The sequence below is a fragment of the Berghia stephanieae genome, chromosome 12 (assembly GCF_034508935.2).
Source record: "Berghia stephanieae isolate SIO BIC M18660-M18661 chromosome 12, UCSD_Bste_1.3, whole genome shotgun sequence".
Classification (NCBI taxonomy): Eukaryota; Metazoa; Mollusca; class Gastropoda; order Nudibranchia; family Aeolidiidae; genus Berghia; species Berghia stephanieae.
The window spans coordinates 43214689-43229688 of record NC_088371.1 but is presented as its reverse complement, the minus strand read 5'-3'; the positions used below and the strand labels follow the sequence as shown (position 1 = coordinate 43229688).

The 15000-nt window shown below is 41.4% G+C and overlaps 1 pseudogene across 1 annotated transcript in view; it reads right to left on the bottom strand.

The window, feature by feature from the left end:
• Positions 1-15000, bottom strand: part of LOC144958016 (uncharacterized) — a 25338-nt pseudogene that overhangs the window by 5849 nt on the left and 4489 nt on the right. The window contains exons 2-3 of the transcript XR_013642290.1: positions 10271-11024; positions 268-382 (exon numbers count right to left, since the gene is read on the bottom strand). The product of XR_013642290.1 is annotated as an uncharacterized LOC144958016 (transcript). The remainder of the gene's footprint in view (positions 1-267; positions 383-10270; positions 11025-15000) is intronic.

Genomic DNA, 15000 nt, shown 5'->3' with positions numbered 1-15000 from the left:
AACAGAAAACAAAAACAACAAACAAACAAATTCACCCTTTTATCGGCATCAGATCAGCCTGTCTCAGACCGTCTTCTAAACAGATCACATTGAAGTGGCCAAGGGCTTAAGTGTACTCCAAGAGTTGGAAAGGGAGGAGGGGAATGATGGACTGAAATAGTCACATACCGGTGAGTGAGTCCACATGATCATTCCCATAAGAAAGCTCCCACATGTCAAAACTAGACAAATATTTTCTGGTGATTATCAAGCTCATCATTAAAATACCTCGTACAGCCTTTAAGACCATGGCCGTGACCTCTGGCCCCAAACCACTGGAAGAGACTGGCCCCTCACAAATTGTTTTATAACTCTGGTCTCCTTTGGAGAAATTGCAGGGTTCCTGAAAAAGGAAGTGAATACAGAATAAAAATTTTTAGACCTTTTTAAAATAAATACTTTTGGCGTCACCATCTGGCCACAATTTTCACCAAATTTGATTAAACAAAAAGGAATCCAATGGTAGACCTGTGTCCAATGGTATACCCCTGTGTCCAATGGTAGACCCTGTATCCAATGGTAGACCCCTGTATCCAATGACAGACCCCTGTGTCCAATGATATACCCCTGTGTCCAATGGTAGACCCTGTGTCCAATTATAGACTCCTGTTTGCAATGATAGATCCTGTGTCCAATGGTAGACCCCTGTGTCCAATGATAGATCCTGTATCCAATGATATACCCCTGAGTCTAATGATATACCCCTGTGTCCAATGGTAGACCCTGTGTCCAATTATAGACTCCTGTTTGCAATGATAGATCCTGTGTCCAATGGTAGACCCCTGTGTCCAATGATAGATCCTGTGTCCAATGGTAGACCCCAGTATCCAATTATAGACCCCTGTGTCCAATGGTAGACCCTGTGTCCAATGGTAGACCCTGTGTCCAATGATAGACTCCTGTATCCAATTATAGACCCCTGTGTCCAATGGTTGACCTGTGTCCAATGGTAGACGCCTGAGTCTAATGATATACCCCTGTGTCCAATGGTAGACCCTGTGTCCAATGATAGACTCCTGTCTGCAATGATAGATCCTGTGTCCAATTATAGACCCCTGTGTCCAATGGTAGACCCATGTGTCCAATGGTAGACCCTGTGTCCAATGATAGACCCCTGTGTCCAATGGTAGACCCATGTGTCCAATGGTAGTAGAAAAGTGCCAGAAGACAATAGAGAATAACTATTTTTTCGCGGCGGTGGTGGGGTTTGAACCTGCGACCTTATTGGTACGACAACTCCGCCTGGCGGGTGAGAGCGTGGCTCTACCGTGTGAGCTATCCACGAACACAAAAATATTCGTATCAAACCCAAGTCATATTTCTAGAGCTCTCTCTCACCCACTTCTGGAGATCGCCGGCTCGCTCGCTCGCACACAACCATCGCGAAGTTATTTTTGACCAGCAGTTAAGCTTAATAGCCAATATTCTCAACACAAACATATAACATAGAAACGATTGAGACATTGAGTATGCTCCGGTATATGGGGTGAATTTTTTAATTCAGAAAAGTGAGTGGAGCAGGCACTTATGTTGGTAACAACAAGATATGAAGTGAGTAGAAAAGTGCCAGAAGACAATAGAGAATAAATTTTTTTTCGCGGCGGTGGTGGGGTTTGAACCTGCGACCTTGTTACCAACATAAGTGCCTGCTCCACTCACTTTTCTGAATTAAAAAATTCACCCCATATACCGGAGCATACTCAATGTCTCAATCGTTTCTATGTTATATGTTTGTGTTGAGAATATTGGCTATTAAGCTTAACTGCTGGTCAAAAATAACTTCGCGATGGTTGTGTGCGAGCGAGCGAGCCGGCGATCTCCAGAAGTGGGTGAGAGAGAGAGCTCTAGAAATATGACTTGGGTTTGATACGAATATTTTTGTGTTCGTGGATAGTTCACACGGTAGAGCCACGCTCTCACCCGCCAGGCGGAGTTGTCGTACCAATAAGGTCGCAGGTTCAAACCCCACCACCGCCGCGAAAAAATTTTTATTCTCTATTGTCTTCTGGCACTTTTCTACTCACTTCATATCTTGTTGTTACCAACATAAGTGCCTGCTCCACTCACTTTTCTGAATTAAAAAAAATTCACCCCATATACCGGAGCATACTCAATGTCTCAATCGTTTCTATGTTATATGTTTGTGTTGAGAATATTGGCTATTAAGCTTAACTGCTGGTCAAAAATAACTTCCCGATGGTTGTGTGCGAGCGAGCGAGCCGGCGATCTCCAGAATTGGGTGAGAGAGAGCTCTAGAAATATGACTTGGGTTTGATACGAATATTTTTGTGTTCGTGGATAGCTCACACTGTAGAGCCACGCTCTCACCCGCCAGGCGGAATTGTCGTACCAATAAGGTCGCAGGTTCAAACCCCACCACCGCCGCGAAAAATTTTTTATTCTCTATTGTCTTCTGGCACTTTTCTACTCACTTCAGATCTTGTTGTGTCCAATGGTAGACCCTGTCGTGGTCTCAAGTGAGTAAAGAGCTACTCGACTATGCATTATCAATGCATAAAGATATATAGAATGAGGCCCCAGAATTTACTAGTTGCTATAAATGAAAAACAATTAAATTTTTGTTTAAGATGAAATAAAAAGAAAGATGAAATTTAATTAAAAGAGATAAATAGTGATTGTGGCAGTTACAAATAGAAATGTGAATATATTACGTAACTTATGATGATATAATGTCAGGTTCGTCAGGTTACGTTTCCAGGCAGTTGAAAGGCTTGGATAATATATTCCTCCGATAACAGGCTCAGGCTCGTAAAGTTCCACTTCCAGGCAATTGGGAAGGGGTTATTCAGATGTTTCTTCGGCAGCGGGCTCCTGTTTGATCCTTGAGGATTATACAGTCAAAGGTAAAAGCTCCGGCGTCTTGATGGTGGAGATAAAATATCCACAAAGTACCAAAAGATAAAAATCTTCAAATATATATATGAGGATTGGAGCGGCTGGCCGTCCGGCATAGATTGTAGAGAGAAGTGAGTGTAGAATGTTAGACCTATCAGCTTTTATAATAAATGGCTACGTGACAGAATGTAGAACGAAAAGTATTCACTAATTAGAAATTAATTCGAGGGAAGGCTATAAAAGGAAAGACGATCTAATATTAAAAGGTAAAGTTTATCTAAGCCTACCGAAATATAACTGGAGAGAGATGAATTCAGTTCTTCATAAAATAAAATTGAATAAGATAATTGTGAACAACCTTTACTGTGAAAGACCACTGTGTCCAATGATAGACTCCTGTGTCCAATGGTAGACCCCTTTGTCCAATGGTTGACCTGTGTCCAATGGTAGACCCTGTGTCCAATGATTGACTCCTGTGTCCAATGATAGACTCCTGTGTCCAATGATAGACTCCTGTGTCCAATGGTAGACCCTGTGTCCGAGGGTAGACCCTTGTCCAATGATAGACCCCTTTGTCCAATGGTAGACCCCTGTGTCCAATGGTAGACCCCTGTGTCCAATGGTAGACCCCTGTGTCCAATGGTAGACCCTGTGTCCGATGATAGACCCCTGTGTCCGATGATAGACCCCTTTGTCCAATGATAGACCCCTGTGTCCGATGATAGACCCCTGTGTCCGATGATAGACCCCTTTGTCCAATGATAGACCCCTTTGTCCGATGATAGACCCCTGTGTCCGATGATAGACCCCTTTGTCCAATGGTAGACCCCTGTGTCCAATGGTAGACCCCTGTGTCCAATGGTAGACCCCTGTGTCCAATGATAGACCCCTGTGTCCGATGATAGACCCCTTTGTCCAATGGTAGACCCCTGTGTCCAATGGTAGACCCCTGTGTCCGATGATAGACCCCTGTGTCCAATGGTAGACCCTGTGTCCAATGATAGACTCCTGTGTCCAATGATAGACCATGTGTCCAATGGTAGACCCTGTGTCCGATGATAGACCCCTGTGTCCAATGATAGACCCCTGTGTCCAATGGTAGACCCCTGTGTCCAATGGTAGACCCCTGTGTCCAATGGTAGACCCCTGTGTCCAATGGTAGACCCTGTCTCCAATGGTAGACCCATGTGTCCAATGGTAGACCCCTGTGTCCAATGGTAGACCCCTCTGTCCAATGATAGACCCCTGTGTCCAATGGTAGACCCCTGTGTCCAATGGTAGACCCCAGTGTCCAATGATAGACCCATGTGTCCAATGATAGACCCCTGTGTCCAATGGTAGACTCCTGTGTCCAATGGTAGACCCCTGTATCCAATGGTTGACCTGTGTCCAATGGTAGACCCATGTGTCCAATGGTTGACCCATGTGTCCAATGGTAGACCCCTGTGTCCAATGGTAGACTAAGACTCCTGTGTCCAATGATAGACCCCTGTATCCAATGGTTGACCTGTGTCCAATGGTAGACCCATGTGTCCAATAGTTGACCCCTGTGTCCAATGATTGACCCCTGTGTCCAATGGTAGACCCTGTGTCCAATGATAGACTCATGTGTCCAATGGTAGACCCCTTTGTCCAATGGTAGACCCCTTTGTCCAATATCTCCTACTTATATGTAAACTTCAACCTGATATCGCCCCCCCCCCCCCCCAAGTGGGTCTGCCTTGTCGTGGCGGGGGAGCTTGTGTGCTTGCAACGATCCCATGGAGCTATGTCGACAGGGACTTCGTGCGCCATGACAGGTCTAACCAAGCCGAACAGGCCCGTGGGGAGGAGCCAGACCAAGGGATTCACAGGGTCGGTGGAGCTCATTAGTCACATGGGGAGACAATTCACCTAGGAGAGGGAAAACTATTGATTTCAAACCTGGGTATGTGGAGCTCATTAGTCTCCACTGAGACAATTCACCTAGGAGAGGGAAAACTATTGATTTCAAACCTGGGTATGTGAAGCTCATTAGTCTCGACTGAAACAATTCACCTAGGAGAAGGAAAACTCTGATTTCTAACCTGGCAGATGGAGCTCATTAGCCACGGAAGACAATCGTCTAAGGGAAGGAAACCCCAACAGAAAACCATGGGTAGACTGGGATCACTAACTCGGGAGAGTAACCAATCTAGGAGTGGATATCCAAAATTAGTCCTAGTCCTCCAAGTCAGGGGGTTATGCGATGGGTCAACTACCCGTCCACATTTTAAAAAAAGCAAGTTACTGAAACCTACAACAGCAATAAAACCATAAATTCAGTTCTTGGGAGACCAGGGGCTCCAAACAGAATGATGACGCGCTACGGCCAAACCAACCAGGGAGCTGCAGAGCTGACGACCCCTCTTAGCCCAAGAACACCCTTGATAAAGCCTCCAAGATTGTTATCACAGAAAATGCCCATCCTAATAGGAACGTGAATGTGAGAACGCTCTGGGAGTCTGGTAGATGTGCTCAGGCAGTGGCAGAGATGAAGAGATACAATCTCACCCTTATGGGCATGTGTGAAGTCTGTTTGAACGGTCACGGAGAGACCAAATTCTTCTTCTTCTAGGTTCCATGCCTGGTCCAGGCTTCGGATACTGCATGAATTATCTCTCTCCATTCCTCCCTGTCTCTTGCTTTTTCAAACAGCTCTTGGATTGTTAGGTTGGTGAAGCCCTTCAGTTGGTCTATGAGTGTTTTTCTTTGTCTCCCCCGGGCGCGTTTACCAGGTATTTTTCCACAACTTGCCACGTATTCATTCTTATCTTTCCTTACTATGTGTCCGAAAAAGGATAGTTGTCGATCCGCTATTAAGGGCATTAGTTTCCTTTGTTGGTATGTTTGTTTTAGCACTTCTTCGTTCGTTTTGTGTGCAGTATACGATATTCTCTGCATCCTTCTCAAACACCACATTTCAAAAGCTTCAATGTTCTTTTGTGTTAGTCCAGCTTTCGCATCCGTATAACAAGATTGGCCACACGTAGCACTTCGAGACTCGGAATCTAATCCCGAACGACATCTATTTGTTTTTCAAAATGTTTCCGAGGTCCATGAAGGCCTGTTTGGCTTGAGTTATTCTTGCTCGTATGTCTCGGTTACATCTTCCATCTGTTGTCACTATTGAACCTAGGTATTTAAAACTTTCTACGTTGCTAAGTTGCTCGCCGTGAATCGTTATATTGCAGGTGTTGTTGTTTTCGGGGTTTTTCTGTATTACCATGCATTCCGTTTTGGTGATATTCACTTCCATTCCCTTGGCTTCACTATCTACTACCACTTTGTCAACAATCTTTTGAAGTTGGATTTCTGATGTTGCAACGAGTACCGTATCGTCTGCGTATCTTATATTATTTATGTTGTGACCTCCTACTTTTATTCCCTCCATATTAGTTATGCCCCTCATGATTGTTTCTTGGTATAGATTAAACAGATCTGGTGAGGCAACACACCCTTGACGGACTCCTTTCTTAATAGGAATGGAATTTCCTGTAGAGTTTCCGATTTTGATAGATGCCTGCTGGGTGAGGTATAATGTTTGCATGAGTCTGAGGTCTTTCTCATCAGCGCCAATGGAGTGGTTGTTTTAGTATTTCTTCGTGGCGTACTCTATCAAAAGCTTTTTTGTAGTCGACAAAACAGAGGTATAAGGAGAAACATTGATATACAGTGCACTCTGGATACGTCGACGTTGCCTAAGTCGATTTTTACCCAAGTCGATTTTTTTTCTTGGTCCCTCCCCCTTCTTCCTATATAACATTAGTAAAATAAAAAAAAACTCCACATAAGTCGATGTCGCTTAAGTCGATGTTCTTATCACTCATGACTACAATAAAATCACAAATAAACAAGTATTTCCATTGTTTAAAAAAGTTACCAGTAAGAATTTTAAGTGGTTAAGAATATCCACGAACGATTGGCGCACATCGATGTGATATAGGTGCTTTGTCTGACGTCCATGTTCAATGTGCATGAGCAGTATTGAATAACTTCAATTTCTCCATCTCAAATTTTACATTGTCGCAACTTCAAGTTCAAGATTTTTTGGGGTTCTAATCCCAGGCCATCCTATGTAATGGCCCTCTTAATTAGTATCAATTTTATCAAGAATTCAAGTCAAGTCTACAACTACAATGGCAAACCTATCGCGGAAAAGGAAGATTCGATGCATTTGGAAAGTCTGTCATTTGGAAAGACTGGCATGCGACAGAAAATCATCGCATAGGAAATTGGCATACCAGCTATTTCTGTCTTGACAATTTACAAGAAGCTTGACCTTGACATAGAGGCTCCTACCCTTCCGCTTTTCGCAGAATAATTTAACTTAATTGGTATACATTCCACATTCAAGGCAAAAATTCCGCTTTTTACCTTTCCAATCGAGGGAGAAAAAATATCTCTTGTGAAAAAAAGTGAGCTATGGCTTATTTCGTCAGCATCTCCTATGGTCAATCAACACACATTTTGTGTGTCTGATTAGTCCCTTCAAAGTGTCTGCTGCTGATGTTGGATAATATTATATGTTTGGGAGGGGGGTTGACTGAGGTATTATTATTATTATGGTGACTTCAATCTGCGAGGTCAATGACCTTGGTAATATTATATTATGTTGGCTTCAATCGGTAATAATACTATTGAGTACGGTTAGCTTCTTTCCCAATTTAATTTTAGCCCTGTGTACGTGTGCGTGCGTGTGTGTGTGACTATCAGCAAGAAATAAATTTCAAAATCCCAGAGTAAAATATGATATCAACAAGCTAAAACAACCAGACACTAAAGAAACATTTAAGATTTCACTGCAAAACCGCTTTGAACTGCTTCAAACACACGAGCCTGAGGAAACAGAGACAGCATGGAGAACTCAGAAAGAGGTTATCACAGGGACATGTGAAGAAGTGCTTGGAAGACCACAACCCAAAAAGAAACCATGGATCAGAGAGGAGATGTGGCAGAAATTAGAAGAAAGGAGAAGGGAGAAACATGCCATGAACAATGCAAAAACTAGATTCCAAAAACAAATGGCAGCGACCAGATACACTACAGTGGCTAACGAAGTGAAGAAACAGATGCGGGCTGACAAACAGTCCTACATAAAAGAAACTGCTGATACAGCAGAGGAAGCTGCAGGGAAAGGAGATCTTAAGACCCCTTACGCCACCACCAGGTTGTTGAGCAGTCGGAAAAACAACCCAAATAGACCTGTCAGAGACAAAGAGGGGAAACTAATCACATCAATAGAAGAGCAACTCAAACTATGGAAAGAACACTTCCATGAAGTGCTCAACAGACCACCCCCAGTACTAAGATCACACCTGAACCCTGGAGAACCCCTCAATATCAATACAGGTGAAATCACAAAAACAGAGATCCGAAGGGCACTTGGCAGTCTGAAAAATGGAAAAGCTGCTGAAGCCTTGAAAGAGGGTGGAAACATAATAGTGGATCAACTCCACCACCTGTTCAACTTGATCTGTACAAATGAGAGAATACCATCTGATTGGAAGAAGGGCCTGCTAGTAAAATTACCCAAACATGGCGATCTGTCCCAGTGTGACAAGTGGAGAGGAATCACATTGTTGTCCATACCAAGCAAAGTGCTCACAAGAATCATGCTTGACAGGATGATAGTTACTTTGGACAAAGCACTACGAGATGAGCAGGCATGCTTCAGAAAAAAATGGCCATGCACAGACCAAATTGCAACTCTAAGAATCATTGTTGAGCAGTTGATTGAGTGGCAATCATCCTTATATGTATGCTTTATAGGCTTTGAGAAAGCATTTGACAGCGTAGACAGGGAACGCATCTGGAACATCCTTCTCTACTACGGGGTGCCTGAAAAATTAATAAACATCATCAAACGACTTTCTGATGGCTTTTCCTGCCAAGTCCTCCATAATGGTCAACTCTCAGAAGATTTCGATATTACAATAGGAGATAGGCAAGGCTGTTTGCTGTCCCCACTTCTATTTCTTGTGGTATTGGACTGGGTGACAAAGACAGCATATGGAAATTCCAACAATGGCATCCAATGAACATTTTCAAAAAGACTTGAAGACCTTGAATTTGCAGATGACCTAGCCCTCCTCTCACACCGTCTACAAGACATGCAAACAAAGTCACGGCCCTGGAAGAAACAGCTCAGCGAGTTGGTCTCAAGATTAGTGAAGAGAAGACAAAACTACTACGCTTAACTGCCAAACAAGAAGCACAAATCACCATCTCTGGCACAGCAATAGAAGATGTCAGGGAATTTACATACCTTGGCAGGAAAATCAGTCAGTCGGGTGGAACTGATGAAGACATCATCGCTAGAATCAAGAAAGCGCGCCAGGCCTTTGCAATATTGAGACCAATATGGAAAGTGTCCAGCACATCCACAAACACCAAGCTTAAAATATTTAACACTAAAGTTAAAGCAGTCCTGCTCTATTGGTCAGAGACTTGGCGAACAACCTTGACCACATCAGCCAAGATACAAACTTTTGTCAATCGCTGTCTTCGACAAATACTCAGGTTTAAATTGTTTGACAAAGTACCAAATGCTGACCTTTGGATAAGAACAAACCAAGAACAAATAGATGTCCAGGTCAGATGCAGAAAGTTGCGATAGGTTGGCCATATCCTGCGGAAAGAGCCCTGTAATATAACCAAGCAGGCTCTCGATTGGAACCCACAGGGCAAGAGGAAATGGGGTCGTCCAAACCAGACTTGGAGGAGAAGCCTTCACCAAGATTTGTGCGTCTCCAATCTTACCTGGAGTGGGGCAAAGGTCTGTGCCAGGGACAGAAGAAGATGGAAGAGTGCTGTTGAGGCCCTATGTTGAGACACAAGTCAAGTCAAGTAAGTCATCAACTTGATATAAACTTAGACTTTTATATAGTGCAAAATCCACTAAATGTGCCCGACGTGCTTGACAAAGGATCCCTAGTCAACAGCAACACATAACATATAGAACAAGACATGAGGCCTGTTTGGTGATATTACAATTTTTCAGACAGAGACAACATGGTCAACAACCAGGTACTCATTTTACACCCGAGTATGGTGAGAGAATGTGAGTAAAGAGTCTCTTCAAGGACTCAACTATGCGCCAAGAGAGGCTCGAACCCAGAACTTTCTGATCCGAAAAACAGTGTCATAACACAAGACCACAAAGCCACACATTGGTATGTTGTTTTGGGTTTTTTTTGAGGGGGGGGGGGTATATTTATTTTATGAATGTAAAGCATCTGGAACCTCTTGTAATTGGTGTAAGGTGCTATACAAATGTCATTTATTATTATATTTTTATAATTATAATCGTCAATAACATCAGAGACTACAAGTAAAAGAAAGAACATGATCTCACCTGACCTCGTGTCCCCAGTGACGACATCTCAGAAGACATATCTGTTGTTATGGTGTCTTCAAGTTTTATTCTAACACTGTCATCAATGCTCTGTGCATAGACGTCATTCAATTGTGAAAAGGTTTGGAAAGAGTTCTCTGCCTTGCCGTCTTTATCTTCAAGTTTAACACTGACATCAGATAATAGGGTACAAGTGTGGGGAGAGTTCTCTGCCTTGTTGTCTTCTTCAAGTTTAACATTGATATCAGAGAAATGTGTAAAAGTGGGGAGAGTTCTCTGCCTTGATGTCTTCTTCAAGTTTAACAGTTACATCAGACAATTGTGTACAAGTGTGGGAAGACTTTTCCACCTTAATGTCTACAGCGTCAAGTTTAATATTGACATCACTGAATTGTGAATAGGTGAGCAAGGAATTAACTGCTTTGACATCTTCATCTTCAAGTTTAACATTGACTTGCATGGTCTGTGGATGAGACTCTGGTATATTTTCACCTTCTATTGATTCAAGTTGAACACCAACATCAGAAGACTGGGATAGGGTTTCTGATGATATTTTAGTTTCTATAAGTTTTCCAAGGGCATCAGTAAATGATGGCTTGGAATTTTCTTTTGCTAAAACATCTATCAATCCGCCATTTGAATGTGATGTCTCAGGACGTGTTAAATCTTCATGTGAAAGCCACTCACGTTTGTCTGGTTCAATTTTACAAGACCCTTCCATCTTTACTCGTTTTTACAGATGTAAGGAAAGACACTGGAAAAAAAACACAGAAAGAAATGTTTAAAAAAGTAGAAAATACAGTGCAACCTCTGAATAATGACAATCCCTGGATAGCAACATTTATCTCTGGTCCCAATCTTTTAGCTTTATTAGTAATAAAAATCCCAAAATAGCAACATGCATTTTAATAAAACCCCTGTTTGGCGACATTGATACAACAATAATCGGCAACAGAGATCAATGCTTAATAAAAAAATCTAGCCAAATTGGAACCTTGTTTCCGATCGAATCAAGAAGTCTACCCTGAACAAGAAAACAAATTTTTAAAATATGACAACAAAGAAGGAAATTGCTGCCAAAAATGGGATTCCCGGCAGAACAGTCAGTCAAGAATAGTCAAGAACCGGAACAAAATTGAGATGAAAAGCCACGGGGCACAAAGGAAGAAACCCTGACTTGCGACAAATGCGGTCATCAATGAAGCTGTGCTGATGTAGTGTAATTAAGCAGACGAGAGCTATAAATGCCCAGATTTCTGGCCCATCATCTGAGAGCAGGTGAAAGCCATTGTGGTCAAGCTTGGGGAAGTGGAATTTCAAGCAAGCAACAACAATGGTTGACTCGATATGGATGTTTCAAAAGCAGCCGGTGTTGATATTTGTTATTATTGTTGCTAATGCCGCCATTTTATCTCGGAGCTAATAAAAACAAAGGTATATCACTATAATGTTGTTCTACACTTCTCAAATAGAAAAAAAAACAACTCTTCAGTTGTGAATCTTACAGTATAACATCATTAAATATACTGAACATAAAATCAGAGCAAGCATTTGAAAATTGGTATTACATGAATCAGTGGACAACCTATTTTCTTGTAAAAAGAGGTAATTATTTTTCAATCAAACGCAACTTTTGATACATATAAATTTGACCCTTTTAGTTTTCATGACTGGCAACAAGGCAGGAGGCCATGAAATAGGAGAGGTCAATCTCTTCATCTCGACTTATGTCAGATTGGTATACATATGATATTTCATTGAGGAGACCAAAATGTTGCAAATAATGTTTTCTCAATGTTCATTCATGATGAGATTTAAGTTCAATGAAAGACTTATTAAACCGAGACTCATTAATGTTGTTTTTTTAACTCAATAGTCAAGAAGATTTTAGATTCTTTCATTATTGTTCCCTTCAAATATAAAAATATTAGATGTTGTTTATATTTACCAAAATGATCCTTGTCAATTCCTATGACCTGGTGATCCGCTTAATGAGTTACTAATTTCTACGATCCAGTGATCCGCTTAACAAGTTACTGGTTTCTACGATCCACTGTCCTACCCAGCTGCCCATTAAAATAATTCCAAATCTTCACAGCTCTATTATATCACTTAGCAAGGATCTTTAATTCTGGAAGTGGGTGGCAAAGACCAATTCTTTCTGAAAGTGTACTATAATTGAGATGATGACCTATAAACATGATCACATGCCCGTCAATGGTGACAAAACCAGCATTTTAGGCCAGTAGTACTTATCAAATTTTAATATGACTATAATAGGCAGACAAGACCTAGAGATCCAGTTATAGTATAAGTATAGTTATTTAGGGGGTGAAGTGGCCAAGTGGTTAAGACATTGCACTGTGATCCGGAAGGTCCTGGGTTCGAGACCGCTCCAGGCACTTTCTTTTTCTTTTCCTTGGGCAAGACTATTAACCCCCAATTTGCTCACTTAGACAACATGGGTGATTCATGTTGACATCAGATATCCTGTTTGATGGATTATCTATATTCCTTCATGGAATGCCTAGGTAGGGTCTCATTGGATACCAGCAATGTTGGTAGTAACTCAGTGAATATTAGTGCTGGTGGTAGACACTCAATGGACACTATCGCTGGTGGTAGGGTCTCATTGGATACCAGCAATGTTGGTAGATACTCAGTGAATATTAGTGCTGGTGGTAGGGACTCAATGGACACTATCGCTGGTGGTAGGGTCTCATTGGATACCAGCAATGTTGGTAGGAACTCAGTGAATATTAGTGCTGGTGGTAGAGACTCAGTGGGGTGGTAGGGTCTCATTGGATACCAGCAATGTTGGTAGGAACTCAGTGAATATTAGTGTTGGTGGTAGAGACTCAATGGACACTATCGCTGGTGGTAGGGTCTCATTGGATACCATCAATGTTGGTAGGAACTCAGTGAATATTAGTGTTGGTGGTAGAGACTCAATGGACACTATCACTGGTGGTAGGGTCTCATTGGATACCATCAATGTTGGTAGGAACTCAGTGAATATTAGTGCTGGTTGTAGAGACTCAGTGAATATTAGTGCTGGTTGTAGAGACTCAGTGAATATTAGTGCTGGTTGTAGAGACTCAGTGAATATTAGTGCTGGTGGTAGAGACTCAATGGATACCAATTGCACAATGTTGGTAGAACTCAGTGAATATTAGTGCTGGTGGTAGGGACTCAATGGACACTATCGCTGGTGGTAGGGTCTCATTGGATACCAGCAATGTTGGTCTGATGATGGGAGAACTCCCGTGAATATTAGTGCTGGTGGTAGAGACTCATGACTGGGTGGTAGGGTCTCATTGGATACCATCAATGTTGGTAGGAACTCAGTGAATATTAGTGCTGGTTGTAGAGACTCAGTGAATATTAGTGCTGGTTGTAGGGTCTCATTGGATACCATCAATGTTGGTAGAGACAGTGAATATTAGTGCTGGTTGTAGAGACTCAGTGAATATTAGTGCCGGTTGTGGAGACTCAGTGAATATTAGTGCTGATGGTAGGTTCTCAGAGACTCAGTGGGGTGGTAGGGCAGATCTGCCTACTCGAAATTTTGGCTTCAATTTCAGAACTTCCTGAGCATCTCTAAGGCAATAAAACTTATTGAAAATGAAAGTTGATGTCACACTACATAATTTAATGGATTTTAAAGTATTATTTAATTATTACGATGGTAAATTGTTGATCTGTAAAGTTAACTACATCGACTACTAATTTCATCTCTTAAAAACTACAAACTTTAAAATGTTCAAAAAGGCGTGTCTGTGGTAGGGACTCAGTGGATAATAGCGTTGGTCTCACCTTGGTGTTTTGTTTCCGAGCAATTAAATAAAATTAATCAATCTTTTTTTTTTCTCTCTGATCATTTGTTTGTGTTTCTGAGTGAGATTATTTATTTTTGTTGTTTCTTGACGAGTTTTTTTTCTTCTATTTTTTTCCTCAATTTTTTGCCTTGATTACTTTGTTTCTGAGCAAGATTTTAAAATATAACTTTTTTTTTCTCTCTTATCATTTTATCGCTTTCTGAATGAGGAGACCTATTAATCTATTAATTTTTTTGGTTTAGCTATATCTATTTATTTATTTAGTATGCACTTTTTTGTTGCATCTGATTGTTGTTCTGTTTCTAGTGATATAACCTGGATTTGCGTCCCGAAAGGGCTCAAATTCAAAGCAAAATATGGGACACGGCAGTTTCGTGTATGCTATTTCTAAAAATTAATTACAATGCCGTTTATCAATGAATATGACTGAAAGTTGGCACACAGTTAGTAAAGAGGTCATTTTAGATTATGTCAAACTGCAAAACTTGTGCGATTACTAAAAGGCCGTGAAAAATAGATGTTTACTCTTTGGAGTAAAATATTTCTGAAACTACCAAGAGGAGAGATTTTGTCTTTATATATGCACATTTCTTCTATTTATGTTTCAAATTTCATCGGATTATGATAAGTACTTTCCACATATTATCACAAAACATCAACCCAATTTGCATTTCCATTTGCCCCCCCCCCCCCCCCCCCCCCCCCCTTATTGCTTGACACGAAAATGATGTCAGCGAGGCAAGGCTGCGAGATGGCAATACTTTCATCTGACCAAATTTGACTTAAAAAGTGGCTTAATAGAAAGCCACATGGCTTTCACCACTAAGACTGACCCCCTTAAGGAACGAATTGAATTTTAACAAACAAAAAATTGAATTAGAGGATAAATGT